Source organism: Mustela putorius, unplaced genomic scaffold (assembly GCF_011764305.1).
Source record: "Mustela putorius furo isolate JIRA1106 unplaced genomic scaffold, ASM1176430v1.1 tig00000580_pilon_pilon_pilon, whole genome shotgun sequence".
NCBI classification, from domain to species: domain Eukaryota; kingdom Metazoa; phylum Chordata; class Mammalia; order Carnivora; family Mustelidae; genus Mustela; species Mustela putorius.
In genome coordinates, this window is record NW_025421423.1 from 12,241,289 (window position 1) to 12,267,358 (window position 26,070).

Below are 26,070 nucleotides of genomic sequence, written 5' to 3' on the forward strand. Positions count from 1 at the left end.
AAAAACAAGTAGAATTTCAACATGACAAAGGATTCGAGAGGATTCCAAATGAAGGGAGAAGTGTGCATCAAATGAGAAGCCAATGATGGGTAAAGATGCACCATGGAGATAAAGGCTGGAACATGAGTCAAGGGTCTTGAATAGCATGCTAGCAAGTTCAACTCCCATTTGGCAAGCAGTGGGGAATCATAATTTGGGTTAGTGGCCTGAACTATCAGATCCGGGGCTTAAGAAGAGGAATTCAGATGTAAGTGTCCTGTGAGCTAGAGCAGAGAGAGAACTGCAGATTAGATATAAGAAACATCTGACCCATTTTCACCAGAACCAATTTTCTTCAAAATATTCCTATTGAATAGAAACAATGACCAAGATCAGAATAGGATTTTCTTAGTAAGAGAAATGCTTTCAACTAACATAGGTAAGCCTACACCATGAGTAAATCAGTACATTGTGGCCCAGAAACCAGGCCAGACATTTTAAGTTGCCATTGCTGTAAACTGCTAGGCCACTAAATTTTCTAATATTACTGCTACAGAGGGGTCTCAAAAACCACCTCATCAAACCCCTTCATATGACATGTGGGAAAACCAAGATCTAGAAAGAAGCCATTGGGCTTGTGCAGTAGAGTAAAGTATAGAATGTGCCAATCATTGGGTCTACTAATGAATGAATAATGTTCAATTTTCTCCTGTGCTCATAGTGCAAAGACAGGGACAAATGTTCTTTCTCAGAGAGGGCCATATGGCACAGTGGAGGCCAGTGTTCACATTCCAGATTCTCCACCTACTACCTGGGTGAGTGAATTACTATCTATGCCTCTGTTTCCTTTTCTCTAAAAGGGGCAAGAATAAGAATACCTTCTTCATAGAGTTGTTATGAGCTAATTTATATATAGTTCTTAGAACAGTGCTACCACAGAAAAGGTACTCCATAAGTGTTAGCCATTTGTATCTATAATTCAAGTGACAGGCTGGGGTGACCAGTTCTCTGTATCTGAAGAAACTCAGCCAAGATGCTGAAGAGTTTGGAAAATACTTCAAGCAAAAACAGCAGAGAGGATGGAGGTATATCAAAGAGAAGTATGAGTTGTAGAAAAGAGAAAGAGGAACATGGCAGTTGCCCACAAAATCTGTGTCATGGCAGATAAGGGTTTATTCTCTTGTCACAGCAGCAGAAAGAACGAACGACAAGGGAAAATAGGCAGATTTCTATTTAGAGGAAGAATTTCCAAAGTAGAACTCTTCCAGAAGACGAGTAGTTAATTTCAACCAGAAGGGAGTATTCGATCAATGGACATGCCCAAGCCCTGAAGATCCAGTAGGATGGTGTCCAAGCATCAAGCAGTCTGGGTTAGGAGGTCAGCCTGCCCTACTCTATGTCCTCATCTTAAAAATAAGTTCAAAATGTTCAGCATTACTGTTTTATTGAACAAACAAAATAATGAGTAACAATAATAGGACTTGAAATAGTTTACAAAGCAATTCCACCTTTAGTGTTCCATTGAAACCATACCCTACAAGGGAAGTCTTCTTCCGATCTTACTAATGGACGTAGAGAGGTAAACTGACATAACCAGAAGCCACACCATGAAGGTCTTGTGACAATTGTTCAGGGTTTTTTTTTCCCCTGCTGTACTGTATGTAGCCAGGCAAAGGTCACAAGTGAACTTAACCTAAGAAGTCGAGCATAGGCCAGACAAGATGGTGTGCCTATAGGTTCACAGAAAATTATCCCTAAGAATTTTAGGGGCTTCTACTTTGGAGAGGTTCCACCAGGGCTTTGGAATTTGGGTAGCAAAAGAATATTCTTCATCAAACTGTTATCTTAAAAATAGTAAACAGAAATCTAATTTAGATGCAAAGCAATCATTTAAAACAAAACCTAGTTATTGGTTTTGCTTAATTTGAGTTAAATACTTAATTATGTCTCTTTTATAACTGATGGGTTTCCATGCATTGCATGATAAACTAAGCTTCTAGAACATAAAATATTTCAATTTGTTTGCATTTCAAAAGTCACTCACAGACATACAAATTCTAATACGGTTCCTAGGTAAAAAAATAATTACTTTATAAAGTTCTTTTTAGTTTATAGTATAATTTCCCATCCATCATAACAACTAAACTTAAAACAATGCTATGTGTTATGGACCATATCCCTAATTTTATGATCAAAGACCCAAAAAGTGCTTGTGCAAGGTCACCCAGATAATTAGGACATAAACCACGGAACCAAAACCTGCTGACACCACGTTTCATGCTTTTCTCAGCACAACAGGGCCATGGTACAGTGACATGAGTAATCTCGAGCAAGCTAGGATTGATACCTGGAACTACTCAACGCACTGCAAATTTGTCAGGTTCCCATGTCTCTCAGAGTTCTCTAGCCATGTTACAACAGCACTCATCTCACTGGGCTCTGCTGCCCTACCCAAGGGTATGGGACTGGTTTTCTCAATCCCAGGTGGATGGGCAGGGCTCTGAAAAAGAAATAAGTGAGCTGCTACATGCCAGGAGAAAGGTGACTCATAGCATGGAGAAGAGGCTGAGAGGAAGCCTGACAAGGCCCCAGGAGGACCGTTATCTTGGTCAACTCACAGGGCCATGGTCTAGCCCTTCCCTTCTTGGGCTCATAAATTCCTACTGTCAGAGCCACAGATTTGACTGGACCCAGAGCACTGACTCATGCTAACAATGCTCACAGACACATTCATCAAATTAGCTGCCAAATCTGCTAATTCACGAGGAAGCTCACTGTTAAGTGGATGAACGCTTATGTAGCCTGACCAGCTGAGGACAGCCAGGTGACTGGCAGGCTCCTTCGAGGGTCTAATCCTTGTTGGAGTGAGGGAATCAACAGGGCGATCTAAATACTTAATGCTACTGGGCCAGGATAACATGATGATGCTTTCAGTTCACCATGGGGTGAACCTATGAGGAAGAAAGAAAACGGAGGCCAGTCTGATGGAGCACATCGTTCCTGGGCCTGTTTTGATGGGCGCTGGCCACCTCCGTGACTTTCCTCCAGACACAGCCAATCTCAGCCAAATCCTTTGTGACAGATGCACTTCTCAACTGTACTTCTTAATGTCAAGTTTGGTTGTAGCTGGGACTAATTCTTGCCTGTGAATCATTCTGATACTTTAAAAAGATTTCACCCACTCAACACTAACACTTCCAATGTTGATTCCTGAGTGTAATTCTCAGGGGGGCAATCGGAGTCCCCTGTTTCCAAGTCTGCGGTGAGAACACACTCATCGCTATCACCCCATGTCAGGGCACTCTGACTCATCTGATCCACTTTTGCAAAAAATAAAAAACAAACAACAAAAAAAACTTTAAAAATTCTTATTAGAAAACCAATATAAGCACCAGACGGGAAAATCAGAAAACACATATACACAATTACATACATACATATATGTTTTATATGTTTTAAAACATATATACACATATATGTTTTAAATCCTCTCTAATTTCATTAACTTAGAGATAACAATTCTTGCTATTTTGGTGCATATTCTGTGAATTAATTCTCTTTACATACATACCTTATAAAATAATATTTTGGGTTGGAAGTTGTTTTTCACTAAGTATATTGTCAACATCTTTATTTGCAAAAAATTTTAATTTTAAAATATCATCTAAATGACTGTCTGATTTTTTTTTTTTTTTTTTTGAAAAAGAGAGAGAGCAGAGGGCAGGGCAGAGGGAGAGGGACAAGCAGACTCCCTGCTGAGTGCAGAGCCTGCTGCGGGGTCCATCCCAGGACCCTGATATCATGACCTGAGCTGAAGTCAGACACTTAACCAACTGAGCCACTCAGGCGCCCCTGATATTTCATTGTACGAAGCACCAAAATTATTTAAGAAATCCTCAGTGGTTGGATAGGCTGTTTCCAATTTTGTTTTACCATAGTACTATAATGAAAATCCTTATTATTAATAAAAATTATATTTTAATAAACATTTAAAATTAAATATTGAAGTAAATATTGAATCAAATTAAATATTAAATTAAAATGCTGGATTAAATATTTTAATACACATTTTATTTTAGAATAATTTACTGCTTGGAGAAAAGTTGCAAAGACAGTACAGAGAGTTCCCATGTACTCCACACCCAGTTGCCCCTAACAATAGTATCTTACATTACTACCATAGCACATTTCTCATAACTAAGAGACCAACACTGTTACATTATTATTAACTAAACTCCATATTTCACTCAGATTTTATTAGTTTTCCACTAATGTCCTTTTTCTGTTCCAGGATCCAATCCAACATAACACACTGCATTTAGGATACCTAAATTTTTACTCACACATTTATCACTTCCTTTTATGCCTGGAAGTGGAAAAAGAAACTCCTGGAGGCACTGGATCCAAGGGCACACATATTTTTAAATTCTTTGATACGTAGGAAACTGCCCATCAGAAAGGTACCAACACACATTTCCCCAACAATGCATTAGAGTGCCCATTACATGCTGATGACGCTGTTCTGTAAAGCAGCTTTGAACCCTATCATCATAATATCACACCATAGTCAAATAGAAAAAAACAACCTGATTAGGGTCAAAGGCCCCATCTCTCTGCTGATCTGGCTGGGTTCTGAAAAGTTTTAGCATATAAGCAGACTGGGGAGCTGCATGTTCTCCAAGCAATCATCCCAAATCTTACTTGATAGATCTCTAAGCCCTGAATAGATATCAAGAAGTGGTGAGCCTAAGACCAGTGCATGGCCTGGCAAGTGCCCCCACACAACTCTTATGTTTCCAAGGGAGCAATCTTCAGGATATCTCTATAGGCACTTTAATGGGGTAAAGATCAACTTGGTTTAATACATCAACTTTCCAACCTTTTTTAACCATGATCCCCACTAAGAAACATATTTTGCATCCCTTGAAAAATTATTTACCTTACTATTAGCAATGCCCTCTGAAATTTTCCATTCTGTTCTATTCTGTTGCAGTGTATAAACTTGCAAGCACTAAACTTGGCTGTTTAATACAGTAGACACCAGCCACATGTGGCTAGTGGGAATCTGAAATGTGGCTGTTCGGAATTGAGGTATGCCTAAAGTGTATAATAAATCAAGTGTACAGGTTCTGAAAACCCAGTACAAAAAATGAATATGCATGATCTCATTAATAATTTTATATTAATTATATGTCATAAAGATAATATGCTTATATAATGGGTTGAATAAAATATATTATTAAATTTAACATCAATTATTTTGTTAATGTAGCTAACAGAAAATTTTAGATTACATATGTGGCTTACATAATATTTCTAATGGACAACGGCACTAAACTAATTTTATGACCTAGTAATGAGTTGCAACTCAATTTGAAAAACACGGCTTTAGCGGGCTCTGGACTCCTGACCAGGAACCACTGCAGAGATGAGAGAGCAAACCCCCAACCCACACACATACCTGACCTGCCTTTCTGAGAGCAAGATGCCTGGGGACTAGGCCAGGTTTCTCCTTGAAAAATGTTATTTTGTTTCAATGTCCAAAAGAATGGATGGCCAATGTTCAAAGTTCTACTCCATAGATCATGTCTAAAATAGTTTAGAATTCACTAGGCAATTCTGAAAAAATTCAGACTTCTCATCAATACATTTTGAAGATTTGAATACCTCTTTTAAAAGAAGTTGATACATAAGAATTTATGTTTGAGTGACAGAGATATTCTCAAGCAGGCATTGTTAGGCTCTTTTGTTGTTACCGTTATTGGTAGATATAGATAACTGGTTAGTAGGAAAAGATAGGATCTTTGGGAGATGTTGATGTTGAGATCTAAAGCAGAATGTTGCCGATTTTTAACTATGTATCATGTTTTATCTGGTAAATTTGCATACTTATAAACTCTATTTTAATAATGCTCTATTTTACTGTAAAGTTGCAAGTATAGTGGGAAATGCCTTACAATAGTACTAGAGAATACCATACGGAATACTGGAGATTTGCTGAGAGAGTAGATTTCAGCGCTCTCACTATACACTGAGAAATGGTAACTATGTGAGCAGAAGACACATTAATAATTAGATTGACTTGAGTAATCATTTCATTCTCTATATATATGTCAAATCATGTTGCATAACTTAGATATACATAATTTTCAGTAAAGACTTTATAAGGTCTTTATAAAGACTTAAAAAAAGAAAATATACAAATGCCCTAACATCAGTAATATAAAATAGGTCATTTTATTTTTATAACCTCTCTATAAGCTAATAAGGGACTCTTATTAGAGACTTTGAAATAGCATTTACATTATTTGTTCAGTAATTGTCACCCACGAGGCAGATTTTCCTAGTTCAAAATCCATCTCTCGGGGCTCCTGGGTGGTTCAGTGGGTGCCTTCAGCTCAGGTCATGATCCCAGGGTCCTGGGATCGAGCCCCGCATCCGGCTCTCTGCTCAGCAGGGATCCTGCTCCCCCCACCCCCCACCCCCCGCCTGCCTCTCTGCCTACCTGTGATCTCTGTCAGTCAAATAAATAAAATATTTTTAAAAATCCATCTCTATGTCTCTGAAATGAAAGGGAATGAATAATTCAGAGTATACTTGGATTCAATCACCAGACGCCCTTCCGCTCCGGAGTAGACACTGCCAGTGTCACCAAGTGGTTAACCTGATGAGCATAAACATGTCGGCTTCATTAATGTACTTATTAACCTTATTAATAAGCTCGTTAACCGCTTTTCCTCACAGATATCTTATGCTATTGATGAAATTGTTTCTTTTTTATTATTAAATCTTTGCTTAGTCAGGGAAGTTAACGCTAGTGGGAGCATCTGAGCAATCTAGAGACGTGAAGACTGAAGGCGCAGAGGCCCGTTGCCACCATATGGTAATGACCGCTCTGCGGCGGAGGCGATCAGATCGCTCCTGGGATACGAGGTCTTGGAAGGATGGGGCACCATTTGTTCTTTTTAAATTAAAAATAAATAAATAAAACTGAATTATTTTCTTTATACATATTATGTAACCCTCTTATTAAATTTGTCCTGAATTTTATCGTTTTTGTCATTCCTACATGTTATAAAATTCTTCTGTTCCCATTTCTAATCCATTAATATTCGTGACTGGAACTATTTTTTGTTTTTTTTTTTAAGATCTTATTTATTTATTTGACAGAGATCACAAGTAGGCAGAGAGGCAGGCAGAGAGAGAGGGGAAGCAGGCTCCCTGCAGAGCAGAGAGCCGGATGCGGGGCTCGATCCCAGAACCCTGGGAATCATGACCTAAGCCGAAGGCAGAGGCTTTAACCCACTGAGCCACCCAGGCCCCCTTGGAACTATGTTTTATTAAGTTAAATTATTTTGTATCAGGTATACACTTACACATCACATGGTCTTGTCTTTCTCCCCTCCTCAGTTCAGCACAGATAAAGCACTTGGTCAATACTGGCTGAACAGACTGTGGAATGAAGACTTGGGTTGTGTGTCTCCTCCTTACTAGCTTCTGCTTCCATCTCAGGTGTTCTTGGGAGAGAGAGATGTTTGGATCTTACAAGCAAGGCTCTAGTGTATCCTCATCTCACACCATGGAGTCAAGTCTCAACCACCTCCTCCTACTGTCACTCAGCAAATGGAATGGTTTCGGTGTGCTGAGAGCCCTGTACTGTGAATAAGGGAGAAGACCAAGACACGTCAGGTATGTTCTCTGCCTTCAAGGGACTCACAGATACTTCGGCAAGAGAAAGGATGAAGGAGGTAAGGAGAGACGCTGTCCTCTGAAGAGAGCACTAACCGAGCCAGGAGACAGGCCATTAGGTATGGAGCAGAGGCTTCCAGGGCTGGGCCTAGATGGAGTGAAGGGACAGGCATGGGGACAGAAAGCCATACACGGAGGCCAAGAGTGAGGAGGCAAGCACAGAGATGGATGGGTTTCAGAAGATGCCAGGTTCTCAGCTCTCCTACCTTTATCTAGCCTCCATGTGCCGGCCTGGGAGGAGGACAAATGGGCCAGAAATAAGAGCAATTCCCCCAAGTTCTAGGGGTGACTGGGAAGCTGGTCGGATGAGGAGGAGGCCCTCCTGTGTGATGAAAGCGTGGCTCAGGTCTGGCTACAGGTTGAGGCCCGTCCACAGGCCTTCCCTGGCCTCTCTCTGGGTGTGAGGGAAATGTGGAGAGAAGCAGCGTGAGGAGGTAAGAGCCAGTGTGGGGGGTACAGATCTGGGAGCATAGGGACAGAAAAGAAATGGCCTTATGGACACAGATCACACAGAGAGGCTGCCCACGGGCTCAGGAGTGGAAAACAGGAAGAACTGTAGAGAAACACAGAGGCTGAGAGAAGTTTCAAGCTGAAAAAACAAAAGGTAGGACTAAGGATTGTTGAGGGAGGGTCTTGCAGGAGGGAGAGGAGGCTGCACTGGGGTTCTGAGGCTACAGAGAGGCACCTCGACCCCAGTGTCCTGCACATACGGAGAGAATCAGACTATGCTTCCCAACTCTTGTGAGCTTTAGACGGAGCTGTGAAGCCTCGAGCTGCTGCAGGAAAGGGTGACCTGGGGACTTGGAACCAGGTCTCTGCTCTCTCTATGGTGTCTAAAGTCAGGTGGCCACAGGAGGTGACCCTGACCTCAGTCGTTGAGTCACCCAACTCTTTTAGGTCACCACACACTTGTGAATGTGCTTTCCCGTCTGTCTGGCCTGCGGTTTGCCTTCAACTGATAGAGAGAAACTAAAGTGGAAGGTAAAGGCAGGATTTTACGCTTCAGAAACTTCTGTGTCACATACAACAGATAATTGCTCAAGGACACCAAAAAGGAAATCAATCAGCAAAAGCCACAGGCACTTCAAGAAACAGAGCTGGGGAGATGCCTAGAATTTTGAGTGACTCAAGGCAAAACACACCAGAAGAGTTTGTCTTTCCACAGGTAGGAGATTAAAAAAAAAAAAGAAAGAAAGAAAAAGAAAAAGAAACGAAGAAAGGAAAGAAGGAATAAAGAGAGAGAAAGAGAAAGAAAGAAAGAAAGAAAGAAAGAAAGAAAGAAAGAAAGAAGGAAAGAGTAAAGTTAACAGCTCATTTGCTTTTGGCTTCCGTGTGCTATCATTAATCATTTTCCTAGGAATGGAGGATAGTTTCCTTACTATAAGAGGAAAAGAGAAACAGATTCCTTTGACCAATATGCTACCCAGATGTTCACCAGATCCCCATATCTCCTCCCCCCCAACTTGATTTGGAAAAGTGAAAGCCAAGAGGACAATTGAGGAGAAGTGGCTCCTAATGACAACATCACCAATCACTTCTCAGACGTGGCAACAGTCCACCTTCTGCCGGGGGAAGGGAATGACATGACATCCCAAGAGATTTCAAGAGCATCCCAGCCATCTTCTGACAGGAGCCATGGAAGTATTTGGTGGACTAACTCTTTCCTGGCTCTGCTGTGAGCCTAATCATCTCTTAAGATGGAGAGAGTCTTGTGTGAGGCCTGTTGCCTACAGGAGGAGCCCCAACCTGGAAATGCTTTGACACATGCCAGCCTCACATGGTTTCTCACAGCATCACGTACAGTACTGTTGAGGAGTTCCTTGCCACAGGAAAAATTAAGTCAGATACTTGGTGGAGATAATTCTGGAAGCTTCGTATTAGAAATACAAAGGTGAGACACAAAGACTGTGAAGTTCAACCTAATTGACCTAATTCTGAAGAGAGTGAGGACTGCCTCTTCATTTTCACCATGAATTTCCCAGATCCTGAGAGTATGTGGATCTTAATAAATGTTATTTTCCTTTTGATTAACTCCTATTTTTACTTAAATAAGTGTTTGTAAATGAAAACCTTATATTACCATCTTCAATAGAAAATAAATATCCCTTGCCATGTGTAGATGTGAAACATGAAAAATAAACACAGTGACAAGAGAGACATTATGAAGTTCATTCCATAGAGAGGGCGACCTGCAGGGCTTTTTTGCCTTGGATTTACTTTTGCATCATTTATAAACAAATGAATAAATTAAGATGATTAGTAAGTAATGGAGAGGTGATAAGGACATTTGGCTCCAAACTGTAATGGAGAGGTGATAAGGATATTTTGGCTCCAAATCTCCTTGGCTAATCAGAGGCTGAAGAATTAAAGAATGCCTCACACTATGAGAGTCAACAGTACTTAGCATTGTAACCAGATACCACACCAAAACAACCCAGTTGCCTCCAGGAATACAATTCCTCACTTTGGAAAAAGTGAGGCTAGATGGTCTTTAAGGGCCTTGAACTCTGACATTCAGTAATCTTGGTTGTTACCGTGAGGTCTTTTAAACTACATCATCAATAAAAGTATCAACATGAGAAAGATGAGACTATATGGAATGAATCAGAAGTAACGAACCTGACTTCTCTGCTTGACTTTGGAAAAATAACAAACAAAAATCCTACACCTTTGCCACTAAACTTCTCCATGCATCATACAGTAAGGCCCCATTATGATCTACCAAGTAATTACAGGCATGTGGGTTTCCCCAAACTATGACTGCAGGGACTTTTTCTATACTCGAAAGCAATATTTTCATGAAACCTGATGGGTAACTAAACTGGGGCCACCATATATCTTCTCTAAATCTTTCTCTTGAGAGAGATTATAATGTTTCTGGAGTTCAGTTCTTCCCTGAGTTATTGTCAATAAGGTAAAAAATGTTCTGCTAATAAAATAAGACAGGCCCAACGGTGGGATATCAGGAGAGTCCTGGAGAATGGGCTAAATTCGTAAGTGGTTTATCCAAGGGAATCCAAGAGAGAGATGCCACGGTTAAGAGAAGCTATGGTCAAGAGACAAGCTGAATTATTATCCAGGGAAAACAAGCTGTGAGTATTGGGGGAAAGTTACAATGGGAGGCTAAGCAATAAGATGAATCAGGGAGAAAGAATTGAGAAGGAAGGAAGGAGAAGCCAAACTGGTGGTTCAGAAGCTAAGTCAAAGAACAAGGCCTAGTGCCAAAATGTTTCATCAATATGGTACCTGGTACCTACTGCCAAGGAGAGCATTGAGCAAAGAGCCACTTCAAAATTCATATACAGTATGTGTGTTGAGGATACTTGCACACCTATAGCCATGCATGTGTCCATCTATGCACATAGGCCCTTGGCACTCCTCACAGTGGGAGTTTGTGTGGATGGAATGCAGACCAGAGTGGAGATCAAGGTGCTGAGAAGGAAGGAAAGAAACAAGACAAGGGAAACCACGGCACTCAATGCAGACAGGGTCCAATAAGCCAAGAATGGTACAGAAATTGCCACGGGAAGGAGGTCAGGGAAGAAGAACCGGGACACAGCTGGCTGGGGTGGGGTGGGGTAGGGCGGGGAATGTCTAGATTTCTCCAAATATCTCCACCTCCAAACCAATACAATAAAAAGGAGGGGTTTTCCTGGAAGTGGGACCTTTAAGCAGTATTAGGAAGGATTAGGGAAGGCCAGGATAGAATAACAATGGGGGATTTTTCAGGCAGAGAGAACAGCTTCAACAAAAGCAGGGAGACAATTATTTACAGCTTCCTAGATGTTTTCTAACCGCAGAAACCAAAACGTAAAGAATCTGTCAACACATTCGAGGATCACTGACTGAATCTTGAAAATTTATAGGCAACTGACACAAGAGGGTTGAACAAGTCCATTGATTTTATCAGGGTACCTGTAATCGTACATGGAAAGCAAGAGGCAAATGATTTGAAGACTTTTCTCAGATTCTGCAGTTGAAAAATTCTTTTGCAATAAAATACCTTGATGTGTTTATAAATACCATATTACAGTAAAGTGATCCCTTCTGGACCAGACACTGGGAGGTGGGGGAGCAGTATCTTGAATGGAAAATTGGGAAATCCCTGGAAAAATAAAAACTTAGATATTTAAGGCACTTGGTTATCTGCTCACACGGTCAAAGCACAGCCGTCCTAGAGACTTTCAGTCCCCAAGTACACAAGGTAGCAGACGTACTTCTTTTGAAAGCAAATTCTTCTTTTTAATGACATTAGTGCCTGGCAACTAATTCTTTTGATATCGAGAGGTGGAATAAAAAGGCGAAAATGTTGATCTTTAAAGAAACATCTTAGGAAAAAGGTAAATAAAGGGCATCTTCTTAATTCTGAGGTAAGTGTTGCTTTTTTGGTAATTGAAGTATAATTTACAGTGTCATATTAGTTTCATGTGCACATTATAGTGATTTAACAATTCTATACATTACTTAGTGCCCATCACAAAAGTGTGTTCTTTTTTTTTTTTTAAGATTTTATTTATTTATTTGACAGAGATCACAAGTAGGCAGAGAGAGAGAGAGGCGGGGGGGGGGGGGAAGCAGGCTTCCCACTGAGCAGAGAGCCCGATGTGGGGCTCGATCCCAGGACTCTGGGATCATGACCTGTGCCGAAGGCAGAGGCCTTAACCCACTGAGCTGCCCAGGCGCCCCACAAAAGTGTATTCTTAATCCCTTTTATTTCACCCATTCCCCCAAGCCACCTCCCCTCTTGCAGCCACCAGTCTGTTCTCTGAATTTAAGAGTCTGAGTTTTGTTTGCTTATCTCTGTTTTTCTTCATTTGTTTCTTTGTTTTGTTTCTTAAATTCCACATATGGGTGAAATCATATGATTTTTGTCTTTCTCTGTCTGACTTACTTCACTTGGCATTATACCCTCTGGATCCATCTACATTACTGCAAATGGAAAGATCTTACTCTTTTTCATGGCTGAGGAATATTCATATCACATCTTCTTTATCCATTCATCTATGGATGGACACTTGAGCTGCTTCCATAATTTGGCTATTGTCAATAATACTGCACTAAACATAGAGGAACATAGATCTTTTTGAATTAGTGTTTTCCTTTTCTTTGGGTAAATACCCAGTAGTGGAATTACGGGATCATATAATTGTATTTTTAATTTTTTAAGGAACCTCCATATAGTTTTCCACAGTGGCTACACCAGTTTGCATTCCACCAACAGTGCATGGGGGTTCCTTCTTCTCCACATCCTCGCCAACACTTGTTATTATTGTCTTTCTGATTCTAGCCATCCTGACAGGTGTAAGGTGATAGTTCATTGTTTTGATTTGCAATTCTCTGATGATTAGTGATGTTGAGCATCTTTTGACGTGTCTTTTGGTCACCTGCGTGTCTTCTTTGGCAAAATGTCTATTCAGATCCTGAAATGTCTAGTCAGGTCCTCTGCCCATTTTCAATCAGATTATTTGGTGGTTTTGATATGTTGTATAAGTTCTTCATATATTTTAGATCTTGACCCCTTAGTAGATACATCATTTGCAAATGTCTTCTCCCATTCAGTAGGCTGCTTTGTCATTTTATTGATGGTGAATTTTTTTTAACTTCTATCTTAAGACGAAGCAAATGAAACTCAAAGAAATTAAGTAAATGGCCCACATTCATTGGGAAGGAAGATTAAAGTGTGTCACCACTAGCTCCCCTGTCACTCCTTTACTCAATCCATCTGGCTCTCCCTCCTTGTAACTTTAACTCTAGACCCGGAGCCTCCTATGCTTACCTCCTCCTCTCCCTTGGATCTGCAAGGTGGCTCTGAATTCTACTTCCTGTAGAATTCCTTTCACCTTGCCACCCCCAGAAGATATACTTAGTTGTAGAGAATCGTGCCCTTCTCCCTGTCTTCCCCATCTTAGTAAATGGTATCGCTATCTATTAGGTACCTAAAACTAGAAATCTGAGGAGGTATTCTTCATTTCCCTCTTCCCCTCCATATTAGCTTCCTACACATGACGTAACAAACTTAATGGCTTAAAACAACAGACCTTTCTTGTTTCACAGTTCTGGAGGCTGAAAGGCCTAAATCAGATGTAGGCAGGTTTGATTCCTTCTGGTGGCTCTAAAGAAGAATCCATTCAATGCCTCTTCTTCCTTCTGTTGGCTGGGGGCAATCCTTGGCCTTCCTTGATTCACAGATGCACCACTCTGATTCTGCTTCTGTCCTCACATGACCTTCTCCTCTGATCTGTGTGTCTGTCTCTTTTCTGTCTCTTATAAGGACATTCATCTTTAGAGTTAGGACCTACCCTAATCTAATCTCATCTCAAGATCCTTATCTTTATTACATCTGCAGAGACACTTATTCCAAATAAGTGTCATATTCAGAAGTTCCAGATGGACATATCTTTTAGAAGCCACAGTTCAACCCAGTACACCTTCCTTCTCCATCAAATTCGTTCCAAGACCCACTGACTCGTCTCCACTATATATTCCATGATCTTTTCCTTCTCTCCATTTCCATTACCACCATTCAGGTCAACACCACCATCATCATTCCCTGGACCACTTCTGTAGCATCGTACTGGATTCTCTGACTCCACACTCCGACCCTTCCATCCATTCTCCCCATTACAGCCTAAATGATGTTTTTTAAATTCATCTCTTATCACACCCCTACTTAAAACAGTCCCATGATTTATCATTAACAGTATAAAACCCAGACTCTTCACCAAAGCCTCCTGACATAGGAGTCCCTATAATACAGCTCAAGATAACATTTTAAAACTATATAGCTTTTTCATGAATTAATCCCAATTTAGGGACACCTGATAATGCATATAATTTAAGAGGGAAAAGAAGAATGCAGAAAATACATAACATAAGCAAATAAGTGAAATATCCACCACCTCCAAATGTTGGCACCAGTATTAGCCGCAAATGGGAAGAGTAGAAAAAATCCTGAATCTGCTTTTTTATCTTTGAAGTATTGCTCATTGATTTTATGCCTGAACATCTCTTTTTCCTATAATTTTTTTAGGCACAACTAGATCATGAAATCAACTCAAGACTTCAAAAACTCTCTATAATGGGATACTGGAGCAAAGACACTTTGCTGTTGTGTTGCTTTTTAATGTGGTAATTTTCAACTAGGTAGTTGCAGTCAAATAGAGGCAAAGATGTTAACTGAATCCCTCTGTGCCCTGCTGTGTGGGGCCAGTGATGGATGCTGTCTGGGAAGCTGAGATACATACAGCCCAGGCTCTGGTCATACGGAGCCTGCTCTCTGGGCAGGAAGATGGACACCTGGATAAGTCAGAAACAAAACAGCGTGAAATGAGTACACCCAAATGAGGATGATGGGAACACAGAGAACCAAGAAAAGATTTGTGACAAAGGCAAGATCTGTAAGCTCAGCCTGGTAGGACGTGTATGAGAAAGTGAAGAGGGTGTTGCTGGCCATCGTGAGTGATGACACAGGTGTCTCTGACTTGAAGGTTCTTGAACACCATGATCACGACCTTGGGCTTCACTGTGTACACTGTGAACATATCATGAGTACTTTGAGAAGGGATGTGATGTGAAAAGAGCTTTGCTTCTGAAAGCTCACACTGGTGCCTGGGCACAGGGTGAATAAGACACAGAGAGATGGGGCATGGAGGCTAGTTAGGGAGCTGCCACCATAACCCTGAGAAGACACGAGGGGCCCTGACCAAGCTGTGGAGAGAAGGACTGCAAGAGGGAGACTTTAAGAAGGGAAAAATCAACAGACTTGAGAACTGACAGGAGGTGGTAAGAAGAAGCGGAAGAAAGAATTAGGATGACTCAAAGCTTTGGAACAATGAATAGAAGGAATTTTGTATTTCTCATTAAAATTGGAAGCAAAATAATAACTGGGAGGGGAAAGATAATTTTGCTCTGGGTCATCCTGGCCTTGTGGTCATTATTACTTGGATAGATTACCAGAGGCGAACATCAGCTTTTGCTCTGACTGCTGGGAATGGTAACAGTCTCTCTCTCTCTCTCTCTCTTTTTTTTTTTTTTTTCAAAATACATAATACATAGCACTCCTCTTAGAATAGGTCTGTTACCCAGACCTCCAACGATTGGCTCTAATATCAGTAGCCACAGGGGCTGTGGAGCGCATCACCATATTTCTGCCAACTTCTCCTATCCCAAATCATTAATTAACTCCTTTCCATCATCCCCAAATAAGACAGTGAGAGGCACAGAGAATGCAAAATAAAAAAAGAACACAAGCATTAGAATCAGATAGGACAGGCCTCCAAAATCAACTTCTTCACCTCGCAGATGCATGACTTCAGGCAAGTTTCTTAACGGGTTTGTGAACACTAAGGCTCTAAATGCAACTGGGCTTTATAACTGCATCATTAGAGGAGCAGGTAGAGATGGCTTCTGTGACCCCCAAGGTGGCCTTCACAGTAGACATTGGCTTCATTCATTCTACACTTATCATAACAAGATCTTTGACATAAACTGCTAGGAGAGCGGACCAGACTAGCCCCACTCAGGGCAGAAGGGGCTGAGAAGCCTTTATCAGCTGATTTCAGGCAGTGAGAGAAGCCAGAGCACAGAAATCGGGAATGATCTCTAGGCATTCACACAACACTGGCTCTGAAAGCGCATCTGGGGAGCATCTCGCTTCGAATGGGCCCTTGTTATCATCATAATTAATATCTTACATCTGTACTACGTTTTACACTTTTAAAACACCTTCGTGTTCATTACTGGATCATCACAGAAACTCTCAGAGCTACAGATTTTTATCCCCACTTTACAGTAGTGAGTAATAATTATGATAAGGCATTAATAATGTAATATGGCAATTACATTATTAATTAGTTACTGTGTTCCACACCTTGTGCTAAAAGCTTAGCTTGCGTCATCTCATTTCATCCTCACAGCAACAAGTGGTAGGCAAAGCTAGTGTCCCCGCTTTACCAAGGAAGAAACTGACACACTGGGAAGTTAAGTCACTGGCACCAGGCCCTACGCAAGGCTGCGCCACCTCCAGAGCCCTTCGCATCAAGCAGTGACCAGACTGTTTTTCTAGGAGTAGCAGAAGGGTTAAGAGCTGCTTTAGAGCTGACAGGGTAAGTGCAGATCTGCAACTCAATCCACCTACTCTGGACCTTACATTGTCCCCTTGGCCTCCACGTGAGCTTGCAAGAACAACATAGTAAAGACCAACTCCTGTTACTGATACAGGAGATGAGAGCACAAGAGGTGACTACTGGGCACCCACGAACTCCTCTTAGGGTCACTCACCTCACAGTCTGTCCTTATCCCCTCACGGACGCCACAGCTGAAGGCTGCCTGCACTGGGACAGCTGCTTCTTCCACTGGACCTCTAGCTGACCCCTCCCTGGTTTCACGGGGCTTTGTGGTCCGTGATCTCAGCTGCACTCTCATGGCTGCTCCAGTTAGTTGCCCCCACAGCCCCTCCATGAGCCCTGCCAAGTACAAACCCAGATACTGGTCATTCTTCCCAGTCTTCTTGAGGTCTGCAAGCATTCCTAATGATGCAATCTCAACTAGTTTCTGTTTTGTCTCCATTGCCCTATGGAGGCCATGGCCTCTAAGGGCATATCTGAGAGGCTATAGAAGTGGTTACTACAATGGCACCCTCCATGGGCTCTTCGCATGCCTTTTTCTTGCCCATCCATACGCTGCCATGACACAAGGGCAATCTGCCTACAACACAGATCTGACTATCCCTGCTCAAAAACCTCCAGTCACTCCCAGTTGCATAAGAATACATTCCAAACTCCTCATCTCATACTGATTGATTCGGAACTTGATCCCTGCCTTCTTCCCTTCTGGTTTCCCCATGCCCTCACGTACTCCTCATGGGCCCTACATTTTCTTGCCCCATGCCTCTGCTCGGGCTCTTAACCTCTGCCTACCATGTCTTTTCCCCCCATGCTTAAATCTGGCTATCCTTTGCCAAGGTCTAGTTCAAAATACATCCTTCCACCAATTCTTTCCAAAACACTCTTACAATTCTTTCTTCCTCTGTTATATGCACTTATTTTTTTTAAAGATTTTATTTATTTATTTGACAGAGATCACAAGTAGACAAAGAGGCAGGCAGAGAGAGAGAGAGAGGAGGAAGCAGGTTCTCCGCGGAGCAGACAGCCCGATGCGGGGCTCAATCCCAGGACCCTGAGATCATGACCTGAGCCGAAGGCAGAGGCTTTAACCCATTGAGCCACCCAGGCGCCCCTATTGCACTTATTATAGTATATACTACAAACTGTGCTGTGTTAGAATTGTTTTTATGAATGAGAGTCATACATGTGTCTACATACCCCCCACTTGATTGAGGGTAGCTGGAGAGAAGGTATTAGATATCATCCACTTTTGTCTTTCTTTTCACACACAAAATAACGCGTTCCATCGTATTGAGCCCGATGAGGTGGGAGTTAGTAGACGGGATGATGAAATGTTAGCTGATAATTGATGACCATGAACGAAGAGGTCCTAGCGGAGAAGCGGCTCATCCTCTCTCGGTTTCCTTCCAACCCACGCTAACCCCGGGGTCCTGGGTTGTCCTCATGGAAGTACAAGGACTGGTAGGGGATGAGCACTGATCCCAGGTCCCTCCCTCCTCATTGCCACCCCAGCTTCCGCTGCTTCTCCCTGACTCTGGCCACTGTGTAATCGCTGATGGTGCCTTGGAAATTGGCACCTAACAGGTAGCATTTTAATCATCATGCCGGGCAGGACTCCGGGGCAGACTCTCACTCATGGCCCCTGTTGATGAGCCCTAGCTGAGCACGGTGATTCTCGCATGAGGAAGCACAGAGGGTACTAAGTGGAAGTGTTAGGAATTCTATCTTTCTCTCCCTTTTTGAAACTGAAAAACGGGTCAACTTTGGTGGCATTCTAATGAATCTCTTCCCCTTAATCTGAATTTTAGCAAGGAGAAAATTGGCAATCCTGTATCTCATCCATCTCATTTTATAAAAATGCAGAAACTGGAGTACCACGTAAGGGAACTACCTCTGTCAGGAGCTACTCAGGGAAACAGAGCCCAGGCTAGCTCCAGAAGAAATTAGTCACAAAGTTCTCAGAAGAGCCTAAAAGCCAACCACAGAATAAATGGTCAAACTAGAGATTATCAACAGCTAAAAGCCACCACCATCCCAAGGGCTGGAGGAACAAGGGAAGGAGGTGGAGTCACCAAGAGGCAACTGGAGTGGGGGCGACGAGAAGGAGAGGTTATCATATGGCAGCTAGAATGATGTGCAGGAGACTCTGCTGCTGTTGGCGACACTCGCCAAAGCAGGACAAGAGGAGAGAAATGCCCTGGCTTCTCCCCATCTTCCCTCCAGTCTCTCACCAGCATCTCCTAGCAGCTGGTCTTAGCCAGAAGCCAGATGGTGAAGGTCCTTGGGAAATGTCACTCACAGGGCTCAGCCCCCTATAAACAGAAGAAAGCAAAGAAAGAACAAGAAAAGGATCTGAGACCAAAGTGGCAAATGCATGCTACAGGGACTTCCCAATGTCCGTTCTATTCTAATTCATCTACGCATCATTTCTTATGCTTGCTGCTTATGCCAGTATTTCTTGAGTTTGTTTTCTGCATCAAGCTCTGTGCCAGGTCCTGGGCACAAAAGACTTAAGCTCCACACTGCCTCTGCCCATCCTCGAGGTTCTCTGAGTCCTGAGGTGGAGAAAGAAGGAAACAGCATTAAGGAAACTTTAATGTGATCAGTGCCATAATAGGAACTGGCAGTAAGGGACACGAGAGTGGCTCCACAAGGATCAGTAAAGACTTTGCAGAGATGGAGACTTTCCATGCACGGGAAACAGCATAAAGCAAAGGTACAGAATCCTAAATGTATGTCGAGAATGCAAGGGGGAAGAAGTCATTTCAAGGGACCAGTGGATGAGATCTGTCCGAGAGTGGCTGGAAATGCACTGGAACATCAGATTGGACCAAGAAGAAGTAAAAGGCTCGAATGTGGTAAGGTTTTGACTCTAAGATACAGGCTTAAGAGTCTTCTGACCTTTGGTGTGAAAGAGCTTCGTTTGTATCAAAATAAGGGCACTTTATTCTAGTTTATTCTGTTCTGATTACACTCCCTCTTTGGGTGTCTACTACTTGATTTTCCAACATTTTTCTTTAAGATTTTATTTATTTATTTATTTATTTGACAGAGATCACAAGTAGGCAGAGAGGCAGGCGGCGGGGGTGGGGGTGGGGGTAGCAGGCTCCCTGCTCAGCAGAGAGCCCGACTCAGGGCTTGATCCCAGGCACCCCAGGACCATGACCTGAGCCGAAGGCAGAGGCTTTAACCCACTGAGCCACCCAGGTGCCTCTTTCCAACATTTTTTATGAATTTTTTCAAGCACAGAGAAAAGTTGAAGGAAATCCATCATGCATAACCATGCTGTCCACTACTCAGACTGCCAGCTGGCATCTACTATGCTACCTTCATCACACATCAAGCCATGTCTCCCTGTCTATCCACAGCCATTTATTTCTGATGCATTTCAAGGAAAGTTACAGACATGAGTAAATTTGGCTTCTAAACACTTCAACAAGCATATGATTAACCAGAGATCAATATTTGTTTGCCATTTTTTAGGTTAAATTTATATACAACGAGATGCACAAACCTTAAATGTACCTCCCAGTGAGTTCTGATGAATGCATCTCCCTGTGTGGTGGAGGCCCCTATCAGAACATAGAACATTTCCATCACCCCAGAAAATTCTCTGATGCCTTTGGAGTCCTACATCCCAAAGGTAACCACAGTCCTAATGTTTTTTCCACCCCAAAAAGCCCATCTATTTCTAGAGCTTCATTTAAGTGAAATAACATCATATGTACTCTTGTGAAATAAGTAGATACCTTTGGTTCAGCATAATGGTTTTGAGATTCCATCCATGTTTTTGCGCCCATTGGGGTTACTCCCTTTTTATCCCTCAGTAATATTCCCACATGCCACAGTTTATCTCGTCTCCTCTTGATGGACATCTGGGCTGTTTTCAGTTTTGCTATTATGAATGAAGCTACAGTCACTACTCGAACACAAGGATGTCTGTGCACTTCTACTTATCTCACAGAAAGACCCAAGAGCAAGAGTGCTGGCTCCCACGGTATCTACGATTATCACATTTACCCCGAAAGTTTGTTGTGGGCCTGAAATGGGACGTTGCACAGAAAGCACTTGGCACAGTGCATGGCCTGGGGAGATCGCCATGATGACTTAAGAGCAACAACATTATTGGATGCATTTTCTTGGTAATGACAACATCGAGTGATAGCACGGGATTCTGCTGTTCTTTTGTCTCAGAGAACTTCGAGACTACTCTTTTTCACAATCACTCACCAACTCTCTCTGTTCCACAGTGGAAGATGTTACAGAGACCCAGCTGAAATGTCCACTTCAAGTCAGCATGAAACTGGTGTTAATTCTTGTTTTGACGGATGAATTATGTGGCCTTTCTTCGAAATGATAGCACAGTTGCTCCCCAAAATGTTTCCCACCCCTAATGGGTAAATGTCTCTCACCACCCATATATGCAGGAAGTACCCGTATACTGAATTTTAGCAGTAGGGAGTAACAGGAGGGAGAGCTCTGGAATCGGCTGCCCTGGTTCAAATCCTGGTCTGTCATTTGAAAGTACATCACCAGAGACAACTTCATTTAACCTTTCTGAACTTCACTTGCTCGACCAGCAAAATGGGCATCCCAGTATCTACCTCGTAGGATTACTGTGAGGGCTAGAAATGAACGCAGATCCTAGCACGTGACCGGGTTTCCGTCAGTGTCTGCTGCTAATGTGTGTCAGGGACAGATGGAAATAAGTGGAAGTCTTCACAGCTGTAATCAACACACCATCAATTCACGACTGACATCAACTCGGCAATGAAAAGCTGAGCATGTTAGAAAGGGATGTGGCCTCTTCTTCATGCTGCTTTGCTGAGTCTCTGAGCAAGGAATTCACTTTCGTTTCACCCTCAAATGAAAAACAAAACATATGTAGCAATTCATTCACTCCACAGATGTTGAAGGAAGCCCCCCCCCACCACCACCACCCACACCACCACTTACAGCTGGGCTGGGCGAGGCAGAGGGCGCACGCAGATGGCAGGCCAAGTCTCCAGCCTGGATCACTCTCAGTCTACTGGAGGAGTCAGATACGTAAGCCCATCGCTAAAATAAGTCACCTCTTCCTTGAGGCGGAAACTCTTTGGAGCAACCCTGACAGTATTTCTAGGTAAGGCTGCATCGCTCGCCTGATCAGCAAGCAGTCCCAGCACACCGACGTTCATGGACAGCTCTTCTCGGGCAAATGATCAGAACCTTCAGGAAAAGCAGGGTCATCAGGGTGGCATAAAGAGCTTCGGGAGTAGTGTTCGCTAACCTGCACGCCAATCCAGAGTCCCTTGAGGCAGGTAATGCAGACCAAGCCCCGGGCCTCTGGCTTTTCCCGGGAGACTACCTGAGAAGGAAAAGTGCCCAGAGAGAAAAAGAGAGGAATCAGAGAGAATGGGAGAAGATTTGTACAGGAACAAGGAAGAGAAGCACAAGTCAGGGGTGAAGAAGAGGAAAGGGAAAATAATATGAGTGGAGAGAGAAGAAGGCCAGAAAAATAGGACATGAGGATCCGCAGAAAAGAAAGTCTATGCCTGGAGACATTCTAGCTGAAAGGGCATTTCAGCTTGGTTTTGTCCCTTTTTTTAAATTTTCATTTTCATTCCATTTAGTTACCCTACAGTGTTGTGTAAGTTTCAGGTATTCAATACAGTGATTCCATACTTCCGTACATCACCCGGGGCTCATCACCATTAGAGCTTCGTTTCGAAAACTGAGTAGGGGTTTGAGCGAGTAAGATGTTCCAGACAGAGTAAATGGGATATCAAGGTGTACCTTCCGCATGGGAAATAGTTAGTGTAGCTGGAACATGCTGTGTTTTTATTAGGTCATGGACAGAGGTGAAGAATGTTGTCAGAAAGGAAGAATGAAAATTGGGATCGGATTGCAAAAAGACTTGAATGCCAAGGTAAGGGTTGGATCCTTTTCCTATTGTCAGTGGAGAGCCATGGAAGGATTTTGAGCAGCAGCTGACATTCTTAAATTCATGTTTTAATAAGAAAATAATCTTGAGGGATGCCTGGGTGGCTCAGTTGGTTAAGCAGCTGCCTTCGGCTCAGGTCATGATCCCAGCGTCCTGGGATCGAGTCCCATATCGGGCTCCTTGCTCAGCAGGGAGCCTGCTTCTCCCTCTGCCTCTGCCTGTGCTCGCTCTCTCCCCCTCTCTCTCTCTGATAAATAAATAAAATCTTTAAAAAAAAAAAAGAAAAGAAAAGAAAATAATCTTGACTACAGAATGGAAATAAAGATCCCACTTGAAGAGTGAACAACTTGATATGAAATTGCTGGGAAGCCTGTTGGCCCCCACTTTGGGGATTATCTCAGCTGAAAGGACCTCCCTTGACCCAGGGCCATGCCCTTTTCCTGAGGTGGGCAGCATCTGGTGTCCAACTAATGTGGGCTATATAGGTCCGACCCTACCCCCCAAAACTGGACCGGCTCCAAATGGTTCTTCTCCCATCTTGACAGCTTCTCCGGGTCTGCTGAAGCTTCCACTGAGCCTGCAGCCCAGCCTGAGCTCTCCCTAGACCCAATCCTGCTTCCTTCCTGTCCCTCCTCTGCCCTCCCCTCTCCACCTTTTCTCTCCCCACCCCCTTTCCCCAGATGTTGGTCCCAAGAACACTCTCTAATGTACCCCGTGAACACTAACCTAAGTGTCAGTCTGCTTCCCAGGAAACCTAACCTAGGACAGTGGAGTAGATTGAAAAAAAGAAGGAAGAGACAGGAGGTGAGATCCCATTGCCTCTGCTGTGCTTGTTCGGACCACACAGCCTGCACTGCCCATACAACCCTCTGCCCAGTCAAAGACCCATCCGGCCACATATTTCCTGTGGTTTTCCTAACTCCTGGCTGGTCTCCCAGCTCCTGGATTCACTAACATGTTCCAGTGACCGAATTAAATGTTTACCATTTTTGAAAAGCAGAAAGGAGAGTCCTTCTCAGACAAGACACAGAGAGAAGAAACTGGTGCTGTCACAGGGCAACAAGGAATGATCGAGAGGATGGAGCAACCTGTCCAGAAGTGGAGGGAAAGGAAATAATCCATGGGACAGCCGCTCATAAAACCTATCTTCTATTCTGAAAACAAATAAGTCAAGAGATAATTCCTTCTAAGTACTTTAATAGACACTTTCCAAGCCTTTTTCAACTCTGCACATGAACAAAATGTTGCACAATATCAGGATGAAACTGTAACAGTTTGATATCTTCCTCTTTTTTTTCACCTTATATTATTTCATTCCTGTTTCCCACATCAGGAAGAGAAATAAAATTTTGATTCAACAGGGGCAGCTGGGGTTAGTTTGTACAGTTGGGTTTTTATTCAAAATATAAATCACTTATTGCTATGAGGAAAGCCAGAATCATATTGATTCATAGTAAGAAGCCAACTGATCGGATGTCCTTCCTTCTAACCTATGAGCATCAGACACACGTCTCTGTCCCTACACAAATCCTACCACTGTTAGTGAGAAGACTTCAGTTTGTTCTATTAAACAGGGTAGATTTAGCTAATATTCATAAAACATACCTCACATAGAAAGAATTACCACATAATGAACACTTCTGTTCTCACTGTGTAGTTTTTCAAAAAGAACATTATCATTATCTTGAAATCCCTTGTGGGTATCCCTCCCTATCCCAAACATTCCCTCCCTCCCAAAATTCATAATCATCTTCCCAAATATTATGTTAATCATTTCCTTGCTTAATTTTATAGTAACATACATATGTTTTCATCTTTAACCTATGCGCGCACACACACACACACACACACACACACACATATATATATATATGTAGTTGTATATTTTTTGAGCTTTATATAAATGAAATCACACTGTCTGTATTCTCTCCTGGTTTTGTTTTTCCACTCAACAGTATGATCCTGAGGCTAACCCACATGTATTTTAATTGAAGGTAGAGTTATTTCATCAACTCTGAATCATAAATACCATGGTGTCCGACGTTAAATAAAAGCCCCAGGTAGTCGGAGCAGAGAGACGTTTGCAAATCAGTGTCAGGGTTTCCATTATGTCATGGTCCTGCTGGAGAACATTGTTTTTCCCATTCCTCTCCCCAGTCTACCTCCTGTAGGGACCCTGGGCAATGTCACCATGGAAAAATGTGTCCAGAGCAACACCTCTCTCAGGGAGCCAGGGAATCCAACGTCCTCTGTATCTGCTGGGGTGGGACAGGCCTAGCAGACAGCTCCAACCCTTTCCTCTCTGCTCTGCTCCTCTCCTGAGAAATGGACCTGTCCCAGCTCTGCCACCAGCTGATGGGCACCAAACAGCCCTACTCATCTCAAGCCTGAACCACCCTGTATGCCATTGCCCAGGGCCGGACACCTAACCCTTTCTCACCTAACACACATGAAAAAGAGTGGTCTTGAGGAAACTACTCGCCACTGATGTTCTGCATGTATTGGTTCAGTCATCAGTTTGTTTCTGAGCCAGTTTTTCCGAGTCTAAAAGGCAACCCCCTCATGGAAGAAAGGTCATATCAAGAGCCATTTCCCCCTCATTTCAGCCAGATAAAACAAGAGTCTATTCTGTCGGCCTTCCAGATTTAGCATTTCCACTGCAGTCGCTGCTGGGAATTTCCCCTCTCTGAAGAAGACCAAATTAGACCCTTGGTCAGGCTGCCTGGCCATGGAGCACTCTGGATCCCAAATGTCAAAGATTTCCATCCAAGAGGCTCTGACTTCTTTCTCACATTACTCTGTCTGCAAAGGCATCATTAACAAACCATGGACTTCTCTGTTTCAGAGGACCTATTCCCCAGTCTCAGGGACGAAGTCTGGTTCTGTAGGAGGCGTACTTTCTTCACGTGGGATGTTCCTGGAGATTCAGCAACACATTTCCCCAACCATCCCCACAACCCTGGCACAAAGGACTTGTCCCTTCTCTATGCCCTTCACTCGCTCCATATGGATTTCTCTCATCATACCTACAACATAACACTACCTTTAATTATTTCATTTTCTTCCCTGATGGCTTACATGTTCCTTGAAGGCAGGGGAGCATCTAATCCTTCTCCATATTCCCAGCTTAACCCAAGGCATGGCATAGAGGAGCTACTCAGGGAATCCACCGTAGCTGTCCTGAAGCTCCTTCTCCTGACCTGTCCCGACAAGTGAAAAAGAAGCCAGTCACGATGCCAGACAAGCAAACTGGAGCCAGAGAGTAATTTTCACGAGGCTGACAGGGTGTCTTTC

General features: G+C 42.8%; 1 long non-coding RNA gene across 1 annotated transcript in view; it reads left to right on the plus strand.

Moving 5' to 3' along the window:
- The window catches only part of LOC101686054, a 29,414-nt gene extending 11,633 nt beyond the window's left edge, over window positions 1-17,781 (plus strand). Inside the window, exons 3-4 of the long non-coding RNA XR_199105.3 lie at window positions 7,492-7,668; window positions 14,759-17,781. This is a non-coding gene — a long non-coding RNA (uncharacterized LOC101686054). The remainder of the gene's footprint in view (window positions 1-7,491; window positions 7,669-14,758) is intronic.
- The last annotated feature ends 8,289 nt before the right edge of the window (window positions 17,782-26,070 follow it).